Source organism: Perissodus microlepis, chromosome 15 (assembly GCF_051167445.1).
Source record: "Perissodus microlepis isolate ML-2025 ecotype Zambia chromosome 15, ASM5116744v1, whole genome shotgun sequence".
NCBI lineage: Eukaryota > Metazoa > Chordata > Actinopteri > Cichliformes > Cichlidae > Perissodus > Perissodus microlepis.
Window position 1 is genome coordinate 14,825,984 of NC_140475.1, and position 13,895 is coordinate 14,839,878.

The 13,895-nt window shown below is 42.6% G+C and overlaps 1 protein-coding gene across 2 annotated transcripts in view; it reads right to left on the minus strand.

Annotated features, from left to right (window-relative positions):
* fut8b (fucosyltransferase 8b (alpha (1,6) fucosyltransferase)) overlaps positions 1–10,063 on the minus strand; it is a 95,089-nt gene extending 85,026 nt beyond the window's left edge. Inside the window, exon 1 of one of the 2 annotated variants that reach the window (XM_084952109.1) lies at positions 9,855–10,063. The gene's annotated coding sequence lies outside the window, so the exon portion shown is untranslated. Of the gene's footprint in view, positions 1–9,736; positions 9,758–9,854 lie in introns of those variants that run through there. The other variant, XM_084952110.1, reaches the window with a different exon arrangement.
* Between the last annotated feature and the right edge of the window lie 3,832 nt (positions 10,064–13,895).

The following is a 13,895-nucleotide window of genomic DNA, read 5'->3' on the forward strand; positions in this document are numbered from 1 at the left end:
GGGTCAGCTTTCGATTGATAGGGTAGCTTACAGATGAACTTTGACCTTTACAGCTTGACCTTCGTCGGGCTTGTCCCTGTTCACGCTGTAAAGACCTGCTCGTTCACTAGGACAAGTAGTTCAAGAGGGGATATGTAAATCAGCTCTCGAATCAAGGACACAACTATAAGGTAACACTATGAATCTCGAGTACACGCCCTGTGCAGTGCAAGTGGAGTGGCGAAAAATAAAAGGGCGTCCGGGGTTGCGGCTCTCTTCATTCATCCTCCAACATGATAGCACCGCCGTTCGGGTGACTGCAACTGTTTTCATTTTTATATAAACACCAAAAGTTGGAGGACAACCATAACACTTGATTCATCTATGAAAATCCTTCATTTACTCCAAAAATCAAAGTGAGGAGGCAAAGCCCTTGCTAGGTGTTGAAAAGCTCCTCACTGAGTTGATGTGCCAACTTCAATTCTTTGCTGTTGTAACAACATCAAAGTAAAGTTAAAAAAAAGAAAGAAGGAAAATCAGGCTGGGAGAGGCTGTTTTCTGTTTCTGGAGCAGCTTGTCACTCAGCTTTTTCACAGATGCATATTTGAAAATCTGGTCATGTGGTTGGCATCACACGAGTGTCTCCTCGATCCTCGTCAAAACTAGCTCTGGGCCACCGACGTAGACAAACAGAATGCATCCCCGCTGCTTCAGAATACCCCCATCCTGTCTATTTGGTCTTGTCCTCCACTTTCCTGCCGTTTCTATGAGGAATGTTTCAAGTTTTGCCTTTTTTGATCCAGTCGGTCACTTGCTCTCTTTTGTCTTCTCTCCCCATCTGTCCTATACAGATCCAACTGCATAATAGGCCTTGGACTGCTGTGTCATCTCACTGAGTCCCCATTAGGGGCTCTTATATCTGACTGGCACGTTGTTATTACTCTCCCAGACCACAGCTAAAACTGAGAAATGGGTCTGCCAAGCAGGCCCTTTAAAGTCCACTGCACTGATAGCTCTGGCACTGAGGAGCAGTGGGGTTGTGGTGGGGATGGTACAGCGACAGCACATAAAGATGGGAAGAGTAGGAGGTGAGGCTATATGATGCAACACCTCTAGGGCAACATGACAAGAATGTCAGATGCAAATGGTCTCATGCTGGTTTACTAAGGGGCTTTGCCATAGGTGAATGCCAGCGCTGCCACTCTCACAAACACAGAGGAGAACTAAGTGGCATCAACGATCTTGCAGAGACAGCAAGATACAAAATTTAAAAGAAAAGTGCTGACGTGGGAAAGCAAAGGTGGCCTATGAACCTGACTCAGAGCTAAAGCACAGGTGCTGGATCTGGAGAATAGGTCCCGCAGGATTCAGAGTCTTTCCCGGGTAAACAAACAGAGCAAGATGTTACAGCTGCAGTGTTTTTTGTTGGGATTTTTTCTTTTTTTGAGAAATAACATCCTCCTCTCCAACAAGAACTAAAAAAATAAATAAATCAGAAATTAAAGCAAGTAGGAACCAGAGCTGGGACAAAGATACATGATGAGAGAGAAAATGAAAATGTTTGCTTTGTTCCTCTTTTCTTTCCGGCTGTCAGAAATAAAATGAGCTTCCAACACACTTCTCCACATCAAAACCTTTAGTCTCAGGCTGGTTTCTTCCTCCAAGCAAACTGCTAATATATAGAAGTCTGGTTGATGTTACAGAAACACCAGAGAACACTTAACCTTGCACTGTAGCAGCCACTAGTTCAAGTTGTACCCGAGTAACAGAAAAGAAAGTGCGCTCTGCTGCAGCAGACTTCTACACTACGCTCAGCAACAAATAACACAGGAAGATGTTTGTTCCTTAAACATTATTTTGTGAAGCAACTGTGAAGGCGTAACCTTACAGGAAAGATGTCAGTACATGGAAAAAAAGACGCATGCAAACCCCTCAGACACTGCTTTGTACCAAAAGTACAGCTTGATTCATTTGTACAGTTGCGGTTACAGTTTGCAAAAGAACATCTTTTTCACTTCTCCAATTACATATTTTAAGAGTGATGTGGAACTGAGAAAAAGAAAAAAAAAAATCAATGTGCTCCTATTTGATGGATGGACAACTTGATGTAAATGATGTCTTGGGAATAAACACACACACTCATTTTTTGTACTGCAACCCACAAACAACTGGCGTCTGCACTATACTTGGACTGGAAATTCATCCTGACACTGCTCTAATGCAAAGCCTGCAACATGAGCATTACAAATTAATTTTATAACTCAATCAATAAATGAAAGATTGGAAGTGAGACTTCTCTGGCACACAGTACTCCTTAATACCCAGAAATACCATTAACCAGCATGAGACTGGACATCAAGGAGGTCCCATGAGACACATTTCAACTATATACCAAAAGCAAAAGCTCCTGGAAATGTTTCAAGTTACATCTATTAAGCTAACTAATAAAACCTTGAATCCATTCTGCAAATGCATCGCAACTGCAGTATGCGTCAAACGCGCTGATGTGATGCTTTGTCCCCATTTTGCAGTGTTGCTCTCTTTTGTCTTTGGGCGAGCACGCTGCACAGGTATAATCATCGTGAGGAACATGCTGTAATCTGTTCTGAGAGACCCCAGTTTGCGGAATGAGCAAACATTTCTCTTTATCTGGAAAATTAACCCAAAAAAAACTTCTGTCCACCACAATCAATACTGAGTTACTGTCTTTGAGGAACACCAGGACTGCAGTGCTTTAGGATAATTTGCTGACATCTTGCAGTCCTTCCAAAGATCAGATTTATGAGAGTAGCAGACAGACAAAATTAAAGAGAAAAAAAACGGACTGCACACCGATCTGGGCTGTGTTTGTGTTTGTTGATGTGATGTTATCTACCAGATACATAGTTGTGGAGGATGAACAGACAGTGTTTGAATTCCAACAAATTCAATCTACCCCCCCCAAAAAAAAAATAAAATACACATATACACACACACACACACGTCATGCTTTATTCTTTCTGCATTTGCATAGATTTTTTTTAAGTAGCTGTGTTTAAAATTTTAAATAAAATATGCACTTTGTACAAGTTTAAATCCAAGGAAACAACAATGGCGCTCATTTGAACGTAAAAGCAGAAAGACGCTTCCAAGATGGGCTTTATACATAGAAACTGAACTACGAGACGGCTGCTTATATCCACTTCAATTTGAATCTGTTAGACAGACCTTAATATGTTAGGTTTAAGGACTTAATTGGTTAAAGTATGTTAATGATTACAGATGAACACACCTTTTGCTGTTCTCTAGTTAAGATTCAAGTCCTTCTTTGTTTAAAAAAAGAAAAATACCATCTGACTTTTGGCTGGTGTCTTCAATTAAATCCACTAAAGGAAAGCACTAAAAGAGAGCTTTGAGAAAACAACAACAAAAAATCTTCTATAAGATGCTCTCACAGCACTGAAAACCATCAATATGTGATGAACAATGCATTCCAGGAGTTATTCTGTGATTTTTATAATTACTATTTTGTTGTGCCCACTTTCCTTCAGCTTTCCTCATCTAATTCTACTTCAGTTAGCGATTTCCTATATTTCCCAGAGTGCTTTTCAACAACCCCCAGTGAAAAGGCTCGACAAGCTCAATGGAGCAAGCTGTTTTATTCAGCTTAGGGAAACAGAGTGGGCATATCTGAGCTTTTAGGATCTTTTTTGGAGTATCGGTTCGTCAGTATGGGATGACTATATCGTCACTAGTTTGAAAAATACAGACTAGTGATCGTAATATAGAAATGCCCCATCGTTTTAGCCTTTTCAATCTAACTTTAACATACCGAGTGCATACTTGGTGTACTGAATACTACCTAAAAATTACAATCAGCTCTAAACTATCCAGTATTACTCAGAAGACACCAAATATCTTTTAACTGCATTGTATGCAGGTCTCTTGAAGCTGGTTAAAATAAATAAATAAATCTGTGAGTCATCATTTACGGTACAGAGAAAGTGCAATCTAATATTTTCTTTTTTACGGTGAATGCTTGGGTCCGCAATGCCTGAATGCAAATTTTGCTGTATATTCACAGTGTGACTGCTGTCTGATTGCTACCCTGCTGTCTTCCAGAGCGCCATGCGGTGCCAGGTGACAAGCCTCCTACAACGGAAATCCAATCAGGCCAATCCTCTACGATCCCACTCAATCCTCTCAGCCGCCGCCCTACACCGACAACCATCAGTAACACACGCAGCAAATGTCACACACACTCATAGTGAACTCTGTGACAAATATAGAGATGGACAGATTCACATTAACCACCTCTTGTGAACTTGGCACACATATTGGGGGGGGGGCTCAGTGTAAAAGAAACACGGCATCTCTTCCAGCTACAATGGCCACACGGTGTGGCTGACCCTGCATTCTGACCTCTCAATGGAGGTTACAGAGATGAATTTATCCCTTAAGGATCAATAGTGCGACTGCAAAAATCCCCAAGCACTCTCCCCACCAAGGCAAATAAACCCTTCAGGAAGCAGAACTGGCAACAGTGACACAAATAGGCCCCCTGCCTGGGAGAACGATAATGCACGCCTTTCATCACAGTCCAGGTCCCACTTTCACAGGAGCCTGGGGTTGAACCCTCTCCGGACCTGCATAGAGGTCACATGCAGGCCATCCAATACTGGCTAGTACCATTGGATACCACTGGCTAAATGGAGGACATTCAGCAGTCCTTGTGTGCTGCTGGGAATTTTGGTTTGATGCTGAAAACAGAATAATATCCACAACCCCCGTGCACGCCTGTCACACAACCTTTTTACCCAAGTGTGGGAAATGCACCCATTCTGTCAGAGGAGCTCATAGTCGTGTTCTTTTCTACCCTGTGTGTGTGTGTGTGTGTGTGTGTGTGTGTGTTGTGGAGGGCCTGTGCATTCTGTGTTCGAATGAATGCGAATTATTGTCACTGTGATCCTAATGTCCAGCATCTGGCTCTCTGACTCTGTTTTTTTTTTTAAAGCAGGGGTGAGGTGGGCAATCTGAGCATTTGTGCTTCAAGCTACACAGCTGCCCCAGTTACTGAGACTCTTCCCTCCTAATTTTCCATCCATACCCATCTGCCTCTTCTTTACTCCAAAATATCTGTCCCGTTCAGCCTTGGATGACACTAGTGATGACTTCGAAACATTCCTTAGAGTCTGTTAATTTTAGATCTTGTTTTAACTTAGACAGTGTAGGGTCCATAAAAACAACACAGCACAGTAAACTTGTCAGACGGCAAAGAATTTTTAGCATCTCTGAATCCCTCCAGCCCTCCATGCCTGTGCTGATCCTGGCCTGAGCTGTGGACTCAGAGGGGTTAACAAGGCTGTTTGATGGGCCATGGGCACTGAGCATCAGGGGTTTTGTGGGTAGATGGGTGGTTTCGGCTGTCTGTGTCCCACAGTGAATCCCTGAGCAACTTGTGATGAGCTAAAAATTCCCACTGTGTCTCATACCCATATGAATTCAGTTCCCCAAGCAGAAAAGGCACCGCTTGCATTCTACTTGTCTTCGTGTGATGCTTACACAAAGATACAAAACTAGAATACATACATATATTACATAGAAAGACATAAATTAATGCAAAGGCACGTGGGAAAGTGTGCAGCAAGGGGGACTTAAGTGCCTCCTACTGAAAAGCAGAAGAAACAGGGGAAGGAGGAAATTTAAGAGCTGCAAGTGGATGGGTACATGCCTATTTATGGATGGCTCCAATGAGCCGAGAAAAAATGTCGTAAGACCCACTTCCCACCTCAGACTGCTGCAGCAATAACTCCCCAAGAAAAAGCAAAAGCAAGCCTACACAAGGGAGTGTGCACGCACAAGTACACATTCTCAGTGATGCGGGTGAACTGCAGGCTGGGCAACCTCCCTGCAGGGCCAAACAGAGAGGGGCCAGCATACTCTTCTAGGGGGAGCCCTGGTCCGAATGTCTGACTGGTCACAACAAAAGTAAGAGGAACAGGGTACACTTAGAGCTATCCCTCAACCCCAGTGCATGTTCTAACATCCTCCAACCCCACCCGAGATAGATGTAGCAAAGACATGCGATCTATCTCCACTCCCTACACAAATCAAATCTGATGGCACATGGCTATCGGCTCAAGCTCCTATTGCGCCTGTCTGACTGAATTCCTATTCCAAACTTCTTCTTCTATCCTGTCCTTAGATATTCAAGTGAGTAAAGATGGGAAGACAAACAACAAGACATTTAGACAGGCAGACAGCAGGGCAGGCCTTCCAGGGCCCTTTTCTTCTTCTGCTGCCGGAGAATGCTATCAGCCTGGATCAGGCTAGCCTACTCAAGCTGAGCTTCAGCAACCTCACGGGCCAGCCGGCTTTTCACCATGGAAACCTGCCCTATACTCGCCTTGTGATTGGCTCATGCAATCACTAGACAGTCACTCTGTCTTACAATACGGATAATAATGGCCCTCCAGCAGGATGACAGCAGGAGAAGAGTGATGCAGAAAGGTCTTTTTCCTACAGATTTTGCCCTTTAGAAATGCTGCATTCTGCAGGTCCACAAAAAGTACAATACCTAAATCTGCTCAACTCGTTTCTTCTACAGATCCTAGCCAAACCCACAAAACACAGTCCCAACAAACTCATTAACATCTTAATATGTTAGTGATTATTTTCTCATCTCCATAAGGACGTTTTCAAATCCTAGAGGGCAAAAGAGAGATAAAACAAACCCCAAATAACCACTCTAATATGAAAAATGCCAGCCAAATGCCAGCACTGGTCATACAGCAATTGCTCACTGAACCGCATTCATGAACCAGCTATTCTTTATCTCTTCTATCTTTACAGACCGAGCTCCTAATAATACGGCTCAAAAATGGGTATGTGTCCGTGTTTCCATACATAATCATTTCCGCCTTTTTCTTCCCAAAAGCAGGGACAACAAAAGCAAAAGCGTCTTTTCAATGGCCTCTGCTCTATTTACAGTACATTGTCTGGAATTCGAATACCCAGCACAGAGATTAACAATACCAACAAATCAATGCTTGCGGATGAGCCTCTTTTGGTAACACTGTTACTGCATCTCCCTACAAGCATTGCCATGTCTTGCATAGCCTCTTCACTTCAGTTGTTCTTTGTGTTTATAGCATGAAGCCCCAAAACTGGGAGCATGTGTTCAAAATGTGCTGTTTGTTTCCTCCACAGCACAATTCAGCCTTCTCATCCGTCTGACGTTTTTAGAGAGGGGAAAAAGAAAAAAAAGGATATATCTGGGACAACAGGAGGAGAAAGGGGATGTATACACAGCACCCCGAAGCCAACATCAAGCATTATACACACACAAACTGTACACTAAGCCAAAACACTGTGATGCTTGAAATTAGAATGGCTTTTCATGCAAACAGAGGCGCTTGCTGTGCAGGTGACAGGCTGGTGCTGCAGAAAGAATTGAAATGAAAAACAAATCCAAATGCTATTTTAAATAAAAACACCACTTGGCAGGGACTCGCTGCGCTAAGCCAAACAGAGGAACGGTGCTCGCCACGTGACAAACATGCATACGTTAAATACACCTATTAAATGAGTCGCCGCCCATTTTTGCTCATCGCCCCGCATCCAACCTCTTTGCCAGAGCAACAGTAATATGTTTAATGAAGTCATTAGTCAAAAAAAATGAAGACAGACAGCAGCATGAGGCACTGAAGGTGGAAGCGCAAAGGGCAGAGACAGAGGCAGGGAAACAAAAGGGGAATGGGGGGGGAAATGGATCAGCTGAAGTGTACTTCTCTGGAAAGCACATTCTCGTGCATTATAGATGCAGTATCATGTGTGCCAGCAGCTACATAGCTGCAAATGTAATATGTGTCTATTCTAATAAACCCAACAAACAGAAGGAACACAATCAGGGGTGGCATTTTACAAAAAAAAAAGTTCAAACATGCCAAGTAAATTTTCAGGGTAACTGCATGTGAGCGTTATCACTACTGCTCGATCTAAGTGCTTCATCCAAATAAGACACCCGCGAATGAACTACTCTAATGAAATTATTAATACTTGGCTGGTATAAATGGGTCCACCCATGGCTATGCCCATTCATTCCTCAAATGGCAAAGCCCAGATCAAAGCAAATTGTTGCCAAAGCATGAGTCACAGTTGCTTTTATGTAAAATAATTGCCCCCTGACAGTTTAAAGCAGCTCAAATAAACCACGCGTCTATCTGAAGCAGCACAGTGGCTGCCACTGGAATCCAAGACTGAGCTCCCCTGCCATGGCATAGACTGCTGTCCCAGCAATATATACAGCTGTTTACTTATTCATGAATGGATTAGGGCTACTAACTCAATCAATCTGCTTCCAGTTACCAAGGCTGACTTTATTAGATAACATTAATGATGAATTAGTTGTCCATAGGTGTTGCGTTTCTCCCTTGTCAGCAAATATAATTCAAATGGGAGCACAAGGGATATGGGCAGCAAATGGATCAACACTCTGGGGATGATTGTGGCACTATACAACATTACAGACTAATAAATTATAGTCGGGCCATATGCCATTGAAGAAAGAAAAATCACTTGTGTGCTTCATGGAGATGAGATATGTCTTGTAATATCTGCTCCAGACATTAAGTGATATGAAATAATAAAGTCAAGCAAAAAAAAAAGGAGCCATGCTTTACAAATCGATTTTCATGAAAAAGAAATAAGATACCGCACTTATAATCTGTCTTATGGAACACAATTAAACAAGAGCCTTTCACTATGCTTCTTTCTGACATGCTTTGATTTTAGCTAGAGCTCTGACATCATCGCAGTATTACAGCCATTCATATACCAAGAGCTTTTGCTGCCTAAGTTGTACATTTATCACGAGCTATTTGGTGGTCCTCACATCACTATGAAGGAATACATCTTCTAATGGGTGCCCCTGCTGGGAGTTGAACCTCAGGCCTTACCAGCCCTGACGGTCCAGATTCTTATCAGTGGAACTACACCACATACAAAACACATACTTCCTCCGTGCGTGTGGGCATCATCGCCAGCTTTATCGGAACATGCACGCGTGAGAGTGGAGATGGGGAGCAGAGCTCACCCCCTCTGACCTACCTGACGCGATGCAGCATGAACTTAACTGAGCAGTTTTTATTTCTCAAAAATCCCATATCAGAGGCCTCAGCAAACACTACCCATACCTCCAGATGCCGAAAACAAACGCACGCCTGGCTCTGGTGATACAAAGCGATTCCAGATACTAGCAGTTGTGCACTGAGGCTTACACACAGGCAGTTGCTTTGTCTGCCCGCCACGCATAAATACAACACAGCAAAGGAAGGGAGGCACACACTTGTCAAACACACACGCCGGTGTCATGTGTCTTTATTAACACGTTGTGTGCGCGAGACTGGAGGTCAAAAGCATTGCATCCTTATTTAACGACACATAGAAAAGCGGCTAGCATATAGGCTACACATTTCTAGCACTGTTGATGTCAAAAATTAACCCGCTGCACGTTCATTCAGGTGATTATTGGGTCTTAAAAGGCGCTTTCACACTAACTACCCGGGTCCTGACGCGGTCACACTGTAAACCAATTTGCTCCGAGCACTTGCTTTTCTCAACGCGAACAAGCGATAAAAAAAACCCCAAAAAAAACAAAAACGGGGGGGGGGTCGCAAGGCAGTTTGTGGGTATGTAAAGCAGCCAGGTGTCAACAAGAGAGACCCCCTGATGGAGAGTAAAAAGCGCGGATGTAACGGGACCTGAAATCACTTCCTACCGTGACCGCTGTTTGATCTAACCAGCGACGCAGTCAACAGGCCGGGATGCAACGGGCTGAGCACTGCCTCTGCTGCTTCAACATTTCCGCCATGCGAGCAGCGTGATCCGCTACCTACCTTGACTTGATACGCCGGCTTCCAGAGGCATCCGACCCGAGCTGTGGAGGCTGGGTCCTGAAGCAGCAGACAGACGAGACGTGTTGCTCCACAAAACTGAGTAGGACGGCTGCGGCGGAAACAGGAACTGAGGGGAGCTGGGGTCTGTGAATCCGGCAGTCGAGGCTGCTCTGTGGGGATCTGCTGAATGGCCGGTGTCAACAGAGATCGGAGAATGGGGAGGGGGATGAGACTCCACATCCGGTGAGATAATTTCAAAATAAAGAATGCGCGCGCTTCAGGTGCAGTAGCTTAAAGTGGAGCTGGAGTTATATGTACTTTAGGGTTGGAACTAAATATATTATTTATTCTTTATGTATTTTTACTTAAAAATACAACAAATACATCATAAAACAAACATGTAAACAGATACAAATTCATTGCACATTTCCAAACACCACAGTGTGTTCAACTGTGTTGTTTTAACCTGTGTTCAGTGTATTGTCTGGCCTGGCAAATAAAACAAAATAAAAGTTATTTATTATTTCTGTTTTGGAAAGGACTAAGACATCTCAAATACCCCTACGGTTGCTGATTTTCTCAGGTTAGTTAATCCGAGTTATTTCGTTTTATTGTGAAACAGAAGAACCTTGTCTTGATGTCTTGACGCATGCTCAACCATCCAGGTAAGTAAATGATCTAAGACAGAAGAAGTCACCTGGATGAGTGACGAAACGTTTCTCCCATTGAAAACGCTAAGTCCAGATGAACAGAATCAACCTGCTGGGTACAGAAGAACCTTATTTTGTCTTGTTTCTTCCTTATTTTGAATTGTGTTTACTCTTTTTATAGTATACAGAAGCACTTTACTGCTCTGTGCCAGTACGAAGTTCATTTGCAAACCATATTGTTTCATTTATTTTGAAGGCGCGTAGGTCTAATTTCCTGATTGCGCGTCGTTCTCAGTGATGCAGACTCTGATGGGAATCGTTGACTTGAAAGCGGCAGTGCGCACACCCGCGTTGGATTGGTGAATTGCATGGGCGCTCACAGACTGACAGACCCGGTGTCACCGGCCAATGGAGGGCACGACTCCCCCGTAAGCGTGGTACTCGACCTTGTGACTGGTACAGTGCAGAATAGAGACACTGTGCACAGTATTAGGTCATCAGCTCTCACTCGCCATCACTTATCTGTTACAGCCTCTTGCATTACTCTTGGCATATTCTCTGTCCTCATAATAACCGTATGTCTAAACTGAGCGATAAGACAAATAGCTTTAATATCCAACATTTCTGTCTTGCTTTACACAGTAAATGCAGTTGGGAGTATGTGTAGACAGAAAAAGGAAACTACCCCACATTTTTCCACCAGGTAAAGGGATGACAGGAATTCACATTAGAGTGAGTCATGTTATTCTCAGTAGTTTGCTGACACAGATTTTTCCAAATTATGCTATTAATATTTTTACATCCGTCTACCAAAATGAAAACTCGAAGAACTGCACAATACACAGGCAAGGACTTGCCTCTAAAGTATTTTACAGTCTGGGTAGTGCTTTAAAAAAAAATTACGAAGTTTTAGCCACAACGTGTGTGTGTGTGTTCACCTTAAATACAAAAGATTGTGAGATGTTAATAAACCCAAAGACGTTTTTATAAAGTGGTTAGGACTGTCACCTCACAGCAAAAGAGACCTGAGTTTGAAACCACTGACCTGTGCCCACGTGTGCTCTCTCTGGGTACCTGAGCTTCCTCCCACAGTCCAGAGATAAGACTGTTAGGATAATAGTTGATTCTAAATTGGTCATTTCTCTGTGTTAGAGCCCCGTAATGGAGTGGTGACTTGTCTAGGTTGTACCCTGTCTCTTATTCCGCGACAGCTAAAATATTCCCACCTTGACTCTGGTTAGGAAACTGGATATATGTAATTTGCTACGTGGCTATGACCTAAATTTCATAAATAAAATGCTTCTTAAGGTTAGATGGCCACTGGGCAGTCAGAACATCTGTTGTTTTTGGGGGCCCATACAAAGCTATCGAACTAACACACTATAGACAACAGTACAACATAAAGGTGTAGCAAAGTGTCATGCACAGGATTTTTATGTAATGCAGCTCTGTGATGTTGTTGCAAAGCTCATTCATTTTACATTCGGTAACAGCATTCTTGAGTGGACTCTGCTTCTGCACAAGTCATCAGTCACCCGGCTGTAAACCACTCCTGCAAAGGTTGTGCATGATCACCCTCAGCTGTCCGTGCCAAGACCTGTTTATTTATTAATTCACAGTCATGGTCACAGTATATTCATTTTTAATTGCAGCTTGCTAACGTTATGCACAGAGGATCATCAACTTGGAGCTGATGCAACAAAAAAACATACTGTCTGTCATAAATGTAAGTACGCCTTTGCTGTATCTCTCTAAATTAACCCCACTTGGCTTGAAATAGTGCCAAGCAATAGCTGAAAAAAAAAAGAAAAAGGAAGTGTAAGGATGACCTTAAAGACGTATTCCATCTGTACTATTCTCTATGAACTACTACACAGATGTTTTTCTACCCACTGGTTTCAGTTTCACTTGAGAAATAAGCCAGTAAATCAAATTCTTAATGCCCAAAGGCTTTTTATTTGTTGCTGCTTTTCCATCCATCTTTGAAAAATATCTGTTGTGCCTCTGAGAGGTCTCTCTCCTGTGGCAGGAGCAAGCCCAGTCTTGCCCGTAAACCATCACGTAGTGGCGGTTGAACGGGTTAAAGCACAAATACAACCCCCACCTACAAATTTGCTTGAGTGGTCTGAGTCATAAAGCTGATGCCACAGCGCCATCATGTGGTGCAAAGGCAACTTTTTAGTATTGTAGAGAAATGAGCAGATAAAGCAGGCATTTTCTTGCTACTGTAGGCAGTATTTTAATTAGAAAGGTGTGACTAAGAAGATGTTTCATTTTTGCTTCATCATCCAGGCTCAAAACTGGCACAAAAACACACGCATACACATGCACACTATATTTTTATGACTTCATAGGCTTCGGAATGACGACCAACCTAACCATAACTACATGACTAATCCTAATCATTATCTACCCCAACTGAAGTTTACTATCACCCTTAACAAAATCTTCAAAAACATGCACACACTCACCCTACCTCCAGCAACAGAAGGCTGTTGATGCCATATTCAGCACTGTTCTACAGGCCAAAGGCAGGTCGATCCCTCCTGACCTTTTTTTTCTTCTTTCTTTCGGTGTGTGCTGACCTTTTCAGATTGAGATACAGAGTTCCTATAGTAAAACACATGAGCTCTGATCACCTAAAGGTAAAACCTGAGTTTGAAGGTAGCAGTGGGAAATAAAGCACAAGTGCTGCCTTATGTTTACAACAAATGAAATTAAAAGTTATTGGATTAAAAAAAAATCTTTATGCAGGCTTGGCACGCATCATTCTTCAGGCCATGAAATCCATCTGATACTACAAAACAGAAACAAAATGGAGCAGACTAATTAAAAGCTCATTAGAGTATCATTAGAATATCATTATCATATGAATTTGTAACACTTTGGAAAAGAAGCACTGCCACGACACTTTCCAAAATGTATTCGGTGCAACAAAACATTTTTATGAATGGGTGACATTTACAACATTTTAATGATGACATATTGGATATTTAATGGGTGTCCTGGGGGTGAACAGTCAAAGAGCTCATATTCATAACATGTAATAGAAAACACCTGCTTCACTTCTGTCTGGAGAGCTTTGTTTTTGATGAGGGCATCGGGGATGGTAACACCCTCTTTCCCCCAAGTGACATGATTAATGAAACAAGATATTGTGAGTGTAAACATCTACACAGTGCAGTTCACGTGCAGAGAGTTGGGAATTGTTCCAATGCAGAACACTTGGAGTAATAGCATCAGATATATTATATTAGAAAATATATTATGACTTCCATTCCTTGGATTTAGAAAATGATCCCACCTGGGTTTATATCACATGGGAAACTTAAAAGTTGTTTTTAATGTTATTAATTTCAATTGTGTTCCTAAAGGCACTGGTAAAGAGGCA